Source organism: Salvelinus sp. IW2-2015, linkage group LG2, assembly GCF_002910315.2.
Source record: "Salvelinus sp. IW2-2015 linkage group LG2, ASM291031v2, whole genome shotgun sequence".
Lineage (NCBI taxonomy): Eukaryota > Metazoa > Chordata > Actinopteri > Salmoniformes > Salmonidae > Salvelinus > Salvelinus sp. IW2-2015.
This window is the reverse complement of record NC_036839.1, coordinates 39,415,588-39,430,643: the sequence shown is the minus strand read 5'-3', so window position 1 is coordinate 39,430,643 and position 15,056 is coordinate 39,415,588. Positions and strand designations below refer to the sequence as shown.

At 41.9% G+C, this 15,056-nt stretch overlaps 1 pseudogene; it reads left to right on the top strand.

Moving 5' to 3' along the window:
* LOC111971850 (inositol polyphosphate-4-phosphatase type I A-like) overlaps positions 1–15,056 on the top strand; it is a 53,724-nt pseudogene that overhangs the window by 21,848 nt on the left and 16,820 nt on the right.

The window sequence follows — 15,056 nt, the reverse complement described above, 5'->3', positions numbered from 1 at the left end:
TTACCTCGTAACCTACGTTTATGGTTAAGCGCGCCACTTCTAACTTCGTAGCACCATGCTTGGATACCAACGTTAATCGACGATACTAAGAGCGTTATGGGTTACATTAACTAACCCATACGTACGCTAGATCTTACAACGCATTGTCGGTTTAGGATCAACCCTAAATCCCGGTGCAACTGTAAACTTCATTACTTTTTGGATACGCTCTTAGTATAGACCATGTCTGGTACCTAAACCATAACTATGGGTTTAACCGTGTATTAACACAATTCGTAACGCTTCTAGTACCACTTCAACCATCATGGTTGATGTAGCTGTCTCTAATGACTACTCATAACGCCTATGATGCGTCTTATAGAGTTCAGTGGGTTCAAACAGGTTGACTAACCATACTTAACTCCAGCAAGCGTTAATCATGGTTCATGGTCTTACCATGGTAACATGGTAGGAGCTAAGTCCCAAACATGATAGCCGTTCCTTCTAGAGCGCTCTATGTTTGATTAAACCATTAATTACCTGGTTAATCCAAGGTCATACATCGCGTCCTCTACACCACCTGGTAGAGCGTTATGGTTACTTATGGTTAGGTCAACATGGTAGAGCGTTATGGTTTCGTTATGGTTAGGTCAACATGGTGTAGAGCGTTATGGTTACGTTATGTTAGGTCAACATGATGTAGAGCTGTTATGGTTTACGTTATGGTTTAGGTCAACATGATGTAGAGTGGTTATGTTAGGTCAACATGTGTAGAGTGTTATGGTTAGGTCAACATTGTGTAGAGGGTTATGTTACGTTATGGTTAGGTCAACATGGTGTAGAGCGTTATGGTTACGTTATGGTTAGGTCAACATGGTGTAGAGCGTTATGTTAGGTCAACATGGTGGTGTAGAGCGTTATGGTTAGGTTCAACATGTGTAGAGCGTTATGGTTACGTTATGGTTAGGTCAACATATGTAGAGTGTTATGGTATTAGGTTCAACATGATGTAGAGTGTTATGGTTACGTTATGGTTAGGTCAACATGATGTAGAGCGTTATGGTTAGGTCAACATGGTGTGTAAGCTGGTTATGGTTAGGTCAAATGGTGTAGAGCGTTATGGTTACGTTTATGGTTAGGTCAACATGGTGTAGAGTGTTATGGTTAGGTCAACATGATGTAGAGCGTTATTGGTTACGTTATGGTTAGGTCAACATGGTGTAGAGTGTTTGGTTAGGTCAACATGGTGTAGAGCATTATGGTTTAGGTCAACATGATGTGAGGTTATGGTTAGGTCAACATGATGTAGAGGTTGTATGGTTACGTTTTGGTTAGGTCAACATGGTGTAGAGTGTTTTGGTTAGGTCAACATGGTGTAGTAGAGTGTTATGGTTAGGTCAACATTGATTGTAGATAGTGTATGGTTACGTTGATGGTTAGGTCAACATGGTGTAGAGCGTTTTGGTTAGGTCAACATGGGTGTAGAGCGTTATGGTTAGGTCAACATGGTGTAGAGCGTTATGGTTAGGTCAACATTGATGTTAGAGCTTTATTGGTTACGATATGGTTAGGTCAACATGTTGATTAAAATTGCAAACATTTCTAAAACCTGTTTTTGCTTTGTCATTATGGGGTATTGTGTGTAGATTGATGAGGGGAAAAAACTATTTAACACATTTTTTAATAAAGCTGTAACGTAATAAAATGTGGGAAAAGTCAAGGGGTCTGAATACTTTCAAAATGCACTGTACATACCCATTGATTATTGAAGAGTATAACTTATTAATGACTTATRAGGTTAGTACAACTATCTTTCCTATCATAACTCAAACTCTAAAGTTGTATTGCTCTGTCTATGAATGTAATAGTGGTTACAACTTACATTTCCCCAGCTCCATCTCTCAACATTGTGCCATCAATGTTCATGTCCTATGTTGTATTCCCAGCCTGCAGTGAACTGGTCACACCAGCGTTTGAGCGTAAGCCAATCAGCTTTGTGGCGGTCAGCTGTACAACTCCTCCCCAGGCCTTCTGGACCAAACACGCTCAGACAGAGATCATAGAGGTAGGACCACACCACTTTGACCTCCCAAAACGTAACCAACGTTGACCTAACCACAACGTAACCAGACTGCTCTACACCACAGTGACCTAACCACAACATAACCATAAATCTCTACACCATGTTGACCTAACCATAACATAACCATAAATCTCTACACCATGTTGACCTAACCATAAGAGTGTCTACACCACTTTGACCTAACCATAACATAACCAACACGCTCTACACCATGTTGACCTAACCATAAYGCTCTACATCATGTTGACCTAACCATAACCTAACCATAACGTAACCACACTGCTTTACACCACGATGAGCACTGCCAATTCTCACACATTGGCCATGAGACACGCATTTGACCCTCTTCTCACGTACACACGCCACACCTCATATCTCACGCATTGAAAAGTACTGCATTTATTTGTTTAATTATTCCATTGTATAGTCAGTGTGATAACTTTTCAACTGAGTTCCAAATCATGTAGAAATCAAAGCATCTGCGCCTGCAATTTAACATCACGACCTATATCATTGTCCTGTCCTGCCACAGCACTGTGAACCACGACACATTCAAGCATATGATTGGTCTAGTTATGTAAAGGATCAAGGGGATTGGATGTACGTTTTAAAGAAAAGGTTAGAGTGGATCTGAATGGAGAGAGAGAACGTTCTCCACTGAGTTTATACAACTGTAAAAAGAGCAGCACGGTAGACCTGTTTTATCTACAATGTTTTGGCTGTGACAACGAAACGACAGCAGACAGACCTACAGTTTGTTTTAACAGGGAAGTTTGGTAGGGTGACCTGATGTGTAACTATGAAAATCATTTTGTCAAACAGATTGTGAAACCAAAAGTGTAAGTTTAATTCTAGAGGTAGGACAATGCATAGAACATCATTTGGGTAGAGTGTAGGAGCAGATTTATGTCATCTAGTCTTCAGGAGATTTTATTGGCTATTTACTTGATTTAGTCTGATCAGTGRAACAGWTCTCATTCTTAACAATGGGCTAAAATATAGGGTAATTACTGTGTTTGTCAGCAACAACACTACTGCTATTCCCCACACTTATTCAAATGTTCTACTTCTTCCCAATTTTGCCAGTGGAATCACATATTTGAAAACTGATATGCCTATTTGTGTCATTGAAAAGGAATTGTATTTTTGCAGCCATTCATGGAYAGTTGTGAATAAGTCATACAAATAAGCATTGGATATTAAATGCTCCAGGCCTCATCATTTTTGTTACTTTTGAGTATTGTGCACATGCTAGGCAGAGATGGTAGGGGGACTCAACTCATAAATGCATCATATCTTATGCAGAGTAAGAYGATGGCAAGGATCTTCAACTTGTAAACCACCGGAATATTGATATTCATYAGATTTAAAAAAAAAAGTTTGGGTGATTTTGAGAATTGTTATAACAAGAACATTTTTCAAACACCCAGCACTTGGGTGTAACGATTGTTCTCCTCCTCGTCTGAGGAGGAGCARGGATCGGACCAAAACGCAGCTTTTGTGGAGTACATAATGAATTTATTCAAACAAGACGAACACGAAGCACACTTGAATAAATTACAAAATAACAAAAACGACGTAGACCGACCTGGACATGAGAACTTACATAACACGAAGAACGCACGAACAGGAACAGACTAAACAAACGAAACAGTCCCGTGTGGTACATACACAGACACGGAAGACAATCACCCACAAACAAACAGTGTGAACAGCCTACCTTAATATGGTTCTCAATCAGAGGAAACGTAAAACACCTGCCCCTGATTGAGAACCATATCAGGCTAATTAACAATGAACCTAAACATAGAAACACATAACATAGAATGCCCACCCAGCTCACGTCCTGACCATACTAAACAAAGACAAAATAAAGGAAATAAGGTCAGGAACGTGACATTGGGAAACATAGATTGGGGGTGGCCAACCCTCCTGGAGAGAAAGCAGGATTTTCATCTWTCTCTATTTTAAATAAAGAGAGTTCGCCCAAATGACAAAATACAAAATGTTGTGTCCTTACCTTGAAAGCAGTCTATGAACAAGGAGACTGCAATCTATGATTTGGTTCCCCACTGCCATCAACCATTAATATTAGTATTTCCTGTGCAGAGCCTTGGTATAGTGGTGACACTCCCTGGTATGTCTCATACAACTTTCCACCTGAGAACAGGGATCAATCCCTGCTTCCAACCTTCCCACTGTTTCTATCATTTGCCTGTCTCATTTAATTACTGTCTGAATGAAGTGTCAAACCACCAAAAAAGTATGTTAAAAAAAATATTAGCATACTTTACATTTCATCCCCCAAAAATCTCAAAGTAACAAAGTAATTGAATTTTGAGTGTTCATTTAATGTTCAAAGCATCCTGAATACACATAATTTCCCACCCTGGTCATAGGCGTAAGCCCTTCCAAAATACATAGCATTGTCGGTAATGAGCTCCTATCTAGGGATTGTGCCAGGGGGAAATGAAATTYACATAGCAAATCTCACTCCAAGCTTTCTTCAAAAGTTGGCAGCCCTGGCCAAACTGATTCATTACAAAAGTCCCCCTCTCTTTTTCCCCCTCTCTCTCTCTCTCTCTCCATAGGGTACCAGTAATCCTATCTATCTGAGTAGTATAGCGTTCTTCCAGGACTCTCTGATCACTCAACAGACGCAGGTCAAGCTGTCTGTGTACGACGTCAAGGACCGCTCCCAAGGCACGGTACGAAATATCCCCCACTATGACTACTCCAACTTCACTATTAGAGCCCAGCAGGTACATTTGACACCCAATTACACACACATATCACTATTAGAGTCCAGTAGGTACATTTGACACCCAATCACACACACATATCACTATTAGAGCCCAACTTCATTGACTACAGTCAACTCCCCAAAACTCTTCAGCCCCACACTAACCAAACACTCCACCCCGAGAAATACCTACTGGACTCTAATAGTGATATGTGTGTGTAATTGAGTGTCAGATGTACCAACTGCACTCTAATAGTGATATGTGTGTGTAATTGGGTGTCAGATGTACCAACTGGACTCTAATAGTGATATGTGTGTGTAATTGGGTGTCAGTGTCAACTGGATCTAATAGTGATATGTGTGTGTAATTGGGTGTCAGATGTACCAACTGGACTCTAATAGTGATATGTGTGTGGTAATTGGGTGTCAGATGTACCACTGGACTCTAATAGTGATATGTGTGTGTATTTGGGTGTCAGATGTACCAATGGACTCTAATAGTGATATGTTGTGTGTAATTGGGTGTCAGATGTACCAACTGGACTCTAATGATGATATTGTGTGTGTAATTGGGTGTCAGATGTATACTGACTCTAATAGTGATATGTGTGTGTGAATTGGGTGTGATAATGTACCTCTGGTGCTCTAATAGTGATATGTGTGTGTAATTGGGTGTCAAATGTACTGCCTGGCTCTAATAGTGATATGTGTGTTGATTGGGTGTCAGATGTACTACTGGACCTTAATAGTGATATGTGTGTGTAATTGGGTGTCAGATGTACCTACTGGACTCTAATAGTGATATGTGTGGTGTGAATTGGTTGCCAGAATGTACTGCTGGACTCTATAGTGAATGTGTGTGTTTGGGTGCCAGATTGTCTACTGGACTCTAATAGTGATGATGGTGTGTGTGATTGGGTGCCAGATGTACCTACTGGATCTAAATAGTGATATGTTGTGTGGATTGGGTGCCAGAATGTACCTCTGGACCTCTAATGTGATATGTTGTTAGTGTATGGGTGCCAGATGTCCATACTGGATCAAATAGTTGATATGTGTGTGTGATTGGGTGGCCAGATGTACATGCTTGGACTCTAATAGTGAATTGTGTTGTGATGGTGCCAGATGTACCTCTGGCTCTAATAGTGATTGTGTGTGTGATTGGTGCCAGATGTACCAATGACTCTAATAGTGATGTGTGTGTGATTGGGGTGCCAAATGTACCTGAACTGGACTCTAATAGTCTGATGTGTGTAGTGATTGTTGGCGTGCAGATGTCCTCTGGCCTCTAATAGTGATATTGTTGTGTGATTGGTGCAGATGTACCTACTGGACTCTAATAGTGATATGTGTGTGTGATTGGGTGCCAGATGTACCTGCTGGGATCAGCCATGTTCCCAGTTAAGGAGCTTCTGCAGGACAAACACCACAGACTCCACCTAACCCTCAGGTACCTCACACACGCACGCACGACACAAACACAAACAYACAGTGCAMGTATTCCGACCCCTTGACTTTTCCACGTTGTTACGTTACAGCCTTATTCTATAATTGATGACTTAATTTGTTTCCGTCAAAAACRGATTTSTAGAAATTTTTGCAAATGTATTAAAATTTAAAAAAACGGAAATATCACATTTATATTAGTATTCAGACCCTTTACTCAGTACTTTGTTGAAGCACCTTTGACAGCGATTCTTGGGTATGACACTACAAGCTTGGCACACCTGTATTTGGGGAGTTCCTCCCATTCTTCTCTGCAGATCCTCTCAAGCTATGTCAGGTTAGATGGGGCAGCGACGCTCAGGTCTCTCCAGAGATGTTCGATTGGGTTCAAGTCCGGGCTCTGGCTGGCCACTCAAGGACATTCAGAGACTTGTCCCGAAGCCACTCCTGCGTTGTCTTGGCTGTGTGCTTAGGGTCGTTGTCCTGTTGGAAGATGAACCTTTGCCCCAGTCTGAGGTCCTGAGYGCTCTGGAGCAGGTTTTCATCAAGGGTCTCTCTGTACTTTGCTCCGTTCATCTTTCCCTCGATCCTGACTAGTCTCCCAGTCCCTGCCGCTGAAAAACATCCCCACAGCATGATGCTGCCACCAACATGCTTCACGTGATGCTTGGCATTCAGGCCAAAGTGTTCAATCTTGGTTTCAACAGTTGGTCTATTATCTATTAACAGTTGGTCTAATTATCTGCTTTGAATATGTAGGCCTACTCTGGTTTCAATCTTGGTTTCAATCTTGATTTCAGCATGGTCTGAGACCTTTAGGTGCCTTTTTGCAAACTCCAAGCCGGCTGTCATGTGCCTTTTACTGAGAAGTGGCTTCCGTCTGGCCTGATAAAGTACTGATTGGTGAAGTGCTGCAGAGATGGTTGTCCTTCTGGAAGGTTCTCACATTTCCACACTGGAACTCTGTCAGAGTGACCATCAGGTTCTTGGTCACTTCTCTAACAAAGGCCCTTCTCCCCTGATTGGTCAGTTTGGACAGGCGGACAGCTCTAGAAAGAGTCTTGGTGTTTCCAAACTTCCTCCATTTAAGAATGATGGAGGCAATTGTGTTCTTGGGGACCTTCAATGCTGCTGAAATGTTTTTGGTACCCTGCCCCAGATCTGTGCCTCGACACAATCCTGTTTCAGAGCTCTACAGACAATTCCTTCAACCTTTGTCACGATCTTGGAAATGAGCGGACCAAGGCACAGCGTGAGTATAGTTCCACATATTTATTTAAGTGAAACTAACAAAACAAAATAACAAAACTTACAAAGACCGTGAGGACGTAGTGCCCAAACACACTAACAAACAATCAATATCCCACAAAACACAGGTGGGGAAATAGCTACCTAAATATGATCTCCAATCAGAGGCAACGATAAACAGCTGCCTCTAATTGGGAACCACATTAGCACCAACATAGAAATACATATACTAGATCACCCCCTAGTCACGCCCTGACCTACTACACCATAGAGAACCAAGGACTCTATTGTCAGGGCGTGACAACCTCATGGCTTGGTTTTTGCTCTGACATGCACTGTCAACTGTGGGACCTTATACAGACAGGTGTGTGCCTTTCCAAATCATGTCCAATCAATTGAATTTACCACAGGTGGACTCCAATCAAGTTGTAGAAACATCTCAAGGATGCTTAATGGAAACAGGATGCACTTAAACTCAATTTCGAGGCTCATACATAAAAATTCTAAAGACCTGTTTTTGTTTTGTCATCATGGGGTGTTGTATGTAGATTGATGAGGGAAAAAAATGTATTTAATCAATTTTATAATAAGGCTGTAACATAGCAAAATGTGGAAAAAGTCAAGGGGTCTGAATACTTTCCGAATGCACTGTAGACACAAACACACGTAAAATACCCACATTTTGCGGGACATTCACAGGACAGTGTAACCAATATGAATACATTTGTTTGGCAGCACCCCCCCCCTAATTTGGCTATTTACTTACTTTTGTAGCTCTTCGTTAGAAGCACACTTTTTGTAAGTAGGCTTAGTTAACTGTCCTCTCCAAGTTAATCTGGAATTTAGCCTGAAAGGATTTGACAAATGTGATTGGGTGGAGAAGAGCCCTAGGATGATGCCCAAGTTTCCGACGTGTAATTCCGAGTTGGATGACCGTTCAAAGCTCTTTTTTTCCAGTTCGAGCTTGTTTTTTCTAGTTCCGAGTTGTCTCGAATGCACCGTACGTCTCCTCTTGCGCTGCACAGAATATCATATCTCGACAACGATTAGAGAAGTGTTTAACCAATAGGCTTATCTACCACATCCTTATGATATAGGTTATATCAGGGCTCTCTAACCCTGTTCCTAGAGAGCTACCGTCCTGTAGGTTCATTCCAACCCTAATCTAGTGCACCTGATTCTAATAGTTAGCTGGTTGATAAGCTAAATCAGGTTAGTTACAACTTGGAGTAAAAACCTACAGAAGGGTAGCTCTCCACGAACAGGGTTGTAGTGAAAACCTACAGGAGGGTAGCTCTCCACGAACAGGGTTAAATCAGGTTAGTTACAACTTGGAGTAAAAACCTACAGAAGGGTAGCTCTCCACGAACAGGGTTGTAGTGAAAACCTACAAGAGGGTAGCTCTCCACGAACAGGGCTAAATCAGGTTAGTTACAACTTGGGTAAAAACCTAGAAGGGTAGCTCTCACGAACAGGTTGTAGTGAAAACCTACAGGGGTAGCTCTCCACGAACAGCGTTGTAGTGAAAACCTACAGGAGGGTAGCTCTCCACAAAAACAGGGTTGGTGAGCCCTGGTTATATCTTGTCATAAGCGTAATGTGACTGGAAAAGATTCAGGTTAGAATTTAAATTCTCATGAAATGAATGGGAAGACTAAAGTACGGGATACAATGTTGGTGTTTTAATTGAAAAATGCGGGACATGATAGTTTGGTTGCAGGACGTGGGTAAAAATTGACAAAATAAGGAGTCCCAACACAATCCGGGACTTGTGGTCCCCCTAACACAACACACACACACACACACACACACACACACAACACACACAACACACACACACAACACACACACACAACACCACACACACACACACACACACACACACACACACACACACACACACACACACACACCACACACACACACACACACACACACACACACACACACACACAACACACACACACACATCACACACACACACACAAACACACAGCACACACACACACACCCCCTAGCTATTGTTATCACGCAGACATCTATTATCTTGCCTCCAGGTCAGCGGAGAGCGAACGCATGGGCAACATCACCATCATCGCCTGGCAGATAGAAGAGAGACAGAGCAGAGAGCCACCGCGGCCCGGCAGGACACTATCAATGGCAGGGTGAGTAGCCTGCTCTGGCCTGGTCTGCCTGAGGAAGGAATAACGTATTGGTAGAAATATGTGACTTCATTTGAGTTGTTTTATTAATTCAGACCATATTATCTGATATGTTTGAAGATGTACCACAGACTGTAGGCTACTCTGGTAAATGTTTGTTTATTTGTTGGATTATTCTTTAGCAACGTTTCCCATTCCCCTCTCATATTGCTTCCACCTGTCTGGTCAGTGGACTAGAAGGACAAGGAGAAAGGTTAAATCCACATGGTAGAAACTGGGATGTTTTACTTTCACTCAGCCAGTCTGTTCAGCTCACTGGTCAACTGAAAGGTGTCCATGGTGAATCAAAACAGTCATGATGTCATTTCCCTGTGTGTCTCAGATGATGCTTCAAGTGGATGACAGCCTGACTGAGTCAGTGAACATCAGGGCCAAGTCTGCGTCTCTGTGCAAAGACACACTGCTGAAGGCTGGTGAGTGTGTTCCAGTGTTGTGTCAGTGTGCGATTCTCTATTGGAAAGTGTGTGTTTGAGTGAGACCTTTTCATTATTCCTAGCGTACAGAGAGTTTACATTGAGAGTTCCTACAGATTTAGGAATAATGACTGACTGACATGATTTATTCGTTGATTGATTTGCTAATTGATTATTGATAAATGCATTTATTACATTCTGTAATGAATGACTATATTGATTGCTAGATGTTCTGACTGTGTGTTGCTGTGCTGTCGGTGTTTGGGGGCACCATGTCTCGTATGTATCGATTCCCACCACGGATGGAAACCACCTGAGGACCTAGAGCAGATGTCTGACAGCGTCCTCTCTCTACACATCCTCGACAGTTTGTCAAACTACTGCTGGAGGAGGATGCTGCCAGGTACCGCAGAATACTATACTGTGTGTGTGTGTGTGTGTGTGTGTGTTGGTGTGTTGTGTGGTGTGTGTGTGTGTGTGTGGTGTGTGTGTGTGTGTGTGTGTGTGTGTGTGTGTGTGTGTGTGTGTGTGTGTGTGTGTGTGTGTGTGTGTGTGTGGTGTGTGTGTGTGTGTGTGGTGTGGTGTGTGTGTGTGAATGAATGCATGCTGTGTGTGTGTGCCTGTGAATGTGTGTAGATCACTAACATTGTTTGTGTGTGTGTGTGTGTGTGTGTGTGTGTGTGTGTGTGTGTGTGTGTGGTGTGTGCGTGTGTGCGTGCGTGCGTGCGTGCGTGCGTGCGTGCGTGTGTGTGTGTAGGGTGTGTGAGCTGGAGGAGTTGGGGGAATTATCTCCATGTTGGGAGAACCTGAGGAGGGAGATCATTTCTCAATACCAGACCATCATCCTCACCTACCAGGAGACCATCAGCGACCTGTACCAATATAAAGGTTAGCATCCTAACCTTTATAGAACTGTCAACCACAGGAGGCTGGGGTCACCTTAATTGGAGAGGACGGGCTTGTGGTAGTGGATGGAGCGGAATAAGTGGAATGGTATCAAATACATCAAACACATTGTTTGACGCCATTCCATTTCCTCCATTCCAGACATTATTATGATCTGTCCTCCCCTCAGCAGCCTCCMCTGCTGTACACCAACATAACAGAAAACATCATAACAGACTGCAAGGCTGCACCTAGACATTTTAAAAACATATTACTAATATTAGTGTTGTTAGTAACGAGTGTTAACAACAACACAATGATTAGTCGTATGAATAGTACTCCAAATTCATAGTATTTTACAAAACATTTTAYGTTATATACTGTAAATGTCAACGTTTAAATAGAAATACCATGAATATGGTGCACTATTTATAGGACTATGCAATGATATGCTATAACATACTACTAACGTACAGTACCAGTCAAAAGTTTGGACACACCTACTCATTCCAGGGTTTTTCTTAATTTTTACTATTTTCTACATTGCAGAATAATAGTGAAGACATCAAAACTATGAAATAACACATATGGAATCATCTAGTAACCAAAAAAGTGTTAAACAAATCAAAACATATTTCATACTTTAGATTCTTCAAAGTATCCACCCTTTGCCTTGATGACAGCTTTGCACACTCTTGGCACTCTCTTTTACCAAATAGGGCTATGTATACCACCCCTACCATGTCACAACACAACTGATTGGCTCAAACGCATTAAGAAGGAAAGATATTCCACAAATTAACTTTTAACAAGGTACACCAGTTAATTGAAATGCATTCCAGGTGACTACCTTATGAAGCTAGTTGAGAGAATGCCAAGAGTGTGCAAAGCAGTCATCAAGGCAAAGGGTGGATACTTTGAAGAATCTAAAGTATGAAATATGTTTTGATTTGTTTAACACTTTTTTGGTTACTACATGATTCCATATGTGTTATTTTATTATTATTATACAATGTAGAAAATAGTACAAACAAAGAAAACCCCTTGAATGAGTAGGTGTGTCCAAACTTTTGACTGGTACTGAAAATCAGAAACCTCCATTAGCACTATAAAATAACACAGTACATGACCAAAAGTATGTGGACACCTGCTCGTCGAACATCTCATTCCAAAATCCTGGACATTAATATGGAGTTGGACTCCCCTTTGCTGCCATAACACAGAATCGTCTAGAATATCATTGTATGCTGTAGCGTTAAGATCTCCCTTCACTGGAACTAAGGGGCCTGGACCGAACCATGAAAAACAGCGCCAGACCATTATTCCTCYTCCACCAAACTTTACAGTTGGCACTATACATTGGGGAAGAGTGCTCCAGAGCCACTACTGCTGATGSTAGGCATTGCGCATAGTAATCTTAGGCTTGTGTGCGGCTGCTCGGCCATGGAAACCCATTATATGAAGCTCCCGACGAACAGTTATTGTGCTGACGTTGCTCCCAGAGGCAGTTTGGAACTCTGTAGTGAGTGTTGCAACCGAGGACAGATTATTTTTACCCACTACGCGCTTCAGCCCTCGCGGTCCCGTTCTATGAGCTTGTGTGGCCTACCACTTCACAGCTGAGCGGTTGTTCCTTCTAGATGTTTGCACTTCACAACAACATAACTTACAGTTGCCCGGGGCAGCTCTAGCAGGGCATAAATTTGATGAACTGACTTGTTGGAAAGGTGGCATCCTATGACGGTGCCACGTTGAAAGTCACTKAGCTCTTCAGTAAGGCCATTCTGCTACCAATGTTTGTCTATGGAGATTGCATGGCGGTGTGCTTGATTTTATACACCTGTCAGCAAGGGGTGTGGCTGAAATAGCCGAATCCACTCATTTCAAGGGGTGTCCACATACTTTTGTATATATTGTGTATTTCATATCACTAACGCATCAGTAACATACAGGACGAGACTATCAATAACGTACAGGACGAGACTATCAGTAACATACAGGAAGAGACTATCAGTAACATAGAGGAAGTATCAGTAACATACAGGAAGAGACTATCAGTAACATACAGGAAGAGACTATCACTAACATACAGGACGAGACTATCAATAACGTACAGTACGAGACTATCAGTAACATACAGGAAGAGACTATCAGTAACATAGAGGAAGTATCAGTAACATACAGGAAGAGACTATCAGTAATTTACAGGAAGAGACTATCAGTAACATACACAGGTACATCATCATAACATTTCCAACCTACTCCTCTTCCAGGTCCCTCCTTTAAATCCAGCACTCTGAAAGCAGAGAAGAAGCTGGAGTTCATCCCCACTAACCTGCACGTCCAGAGGATGAGAGTACAAGGAGAGTCTGGCTATGGTAGGGGACCTGTTATATCTATCAGTCTCTATGGTAGGGGACCTGTTATATCTATCAGTCTCTATCAGTTCTTTATGGTAGGGGACTGTTACTATCTATCAGTTCTCTATGGTAGGGGACCTGTTTATATCTATCAGTCTCATGGTAGGGGACTTTATATTATCAGTCTCTATGGTAGGGGACTGTTATTATCTATCAGTCTCTATGGTAAGGGGACCTGTTATATCTATCAGTCTCTATGGTAGGGACCTGTTATATCTATCAGTCTCTATGGTAGGGGACCTGTTATATCTATCAAGTTCTAGGTAGGGGACCTGTTTATCTATCAGTCTCTATGGTAAGGGAACTTGTTATATCTATCATGTCTCTATGGTAGGGAACCTGTTATATCTATCGTCTCTATGGTAGGGGACCTGTTATATCTATCAGTCTCTATGGTAGGGGACCTGTTATATCTATCAGTCTCTATGGTAGGGGACCTGTTAATCTATCAGTCTCTATGGAGGAGGACCTGTTATTCTATCAGTCTCTATGGTAGGGCACTGTTAATTCTATCAGTCTCTATGGTAGGGGACTGTTTATATCTATCAGTCTCTATGGTAGGGCCTGTTATATCTATCGTCTCTATGGTAGGGACCTGTTATATATCTATCAGTCTCTATGTAGAGGACTGTTATATCTACTCAGTTCTATGGTAGGGTACCTGTTATATCTATCAGTCTCTATGGTAGGGAACTGTTATATCTATCAGTCTCTATGGTAGGGGACCTGTTTATATCTATCAGTCTCTATGGAGGAGGACCTGTATATCTATCAGTTCTATGGTAGGGGACCTGTTATATCTATCAGTCTCTATGGTAGGGACCTGTTATATCTATCAGTCTCTATGGTAGGGGACCTGTTATATCTATAGTCTCTATGTAGAGGACCTGTTATATCTATCAGTCTCTATGGTAGGGGACCTGTTATAATCTATCAGTCTCTATGGTAGGGACCTGTTTATATCTATCAGTCTCTATGGTAGGGAACCTGTTATATCTATCAGTCTCTATGGAGGAGGACCTGTTATATCTATCAGTCTAATGGTAGGGGACCTGTTATAATCTATCAGTCTCTATGGTAGGGGACCTGTTATTATCAGTCTCTACGGTAGGGGACCTGTTATATCTATCAGTCTCTATGGTAGGGGACCTGTTATATCTATCAGTCTCTATGGTAGGGGACTGTATATCTATCAGTCTCTATGGTAGGGACCTGTTATATCTATCAGTCTCTATGGTAGGGGACCTGTTATATCTATCAGTCTCTATGGTAGGGGACCTGTTATATCTATCAGTCTATGTAGGCGGACCTGTTATATCTATCAGTCTCTATGGTAGGGGACCTGTTATATCTATCAGTCTCTATGGTAGGGACCTGTTATATCTATCAGTCTCTATGTAGGGACACTGTTATATCTATCAGTCTCTATGGTAGGGGACCTGTTTATATCTATCAGTCTCTATGGTAGGGGACCTGTTATATCTATCAGTCTCTATGGTAGGGGACCTGTTATATCTATCAGTCTTCTTATGGAGGGCCTGTTATATTATCAGTCTCTATGGAGGGGACTGTTATATTCTATCAGTCTCATGGTAGGGACCTGTTATATCTATCAGT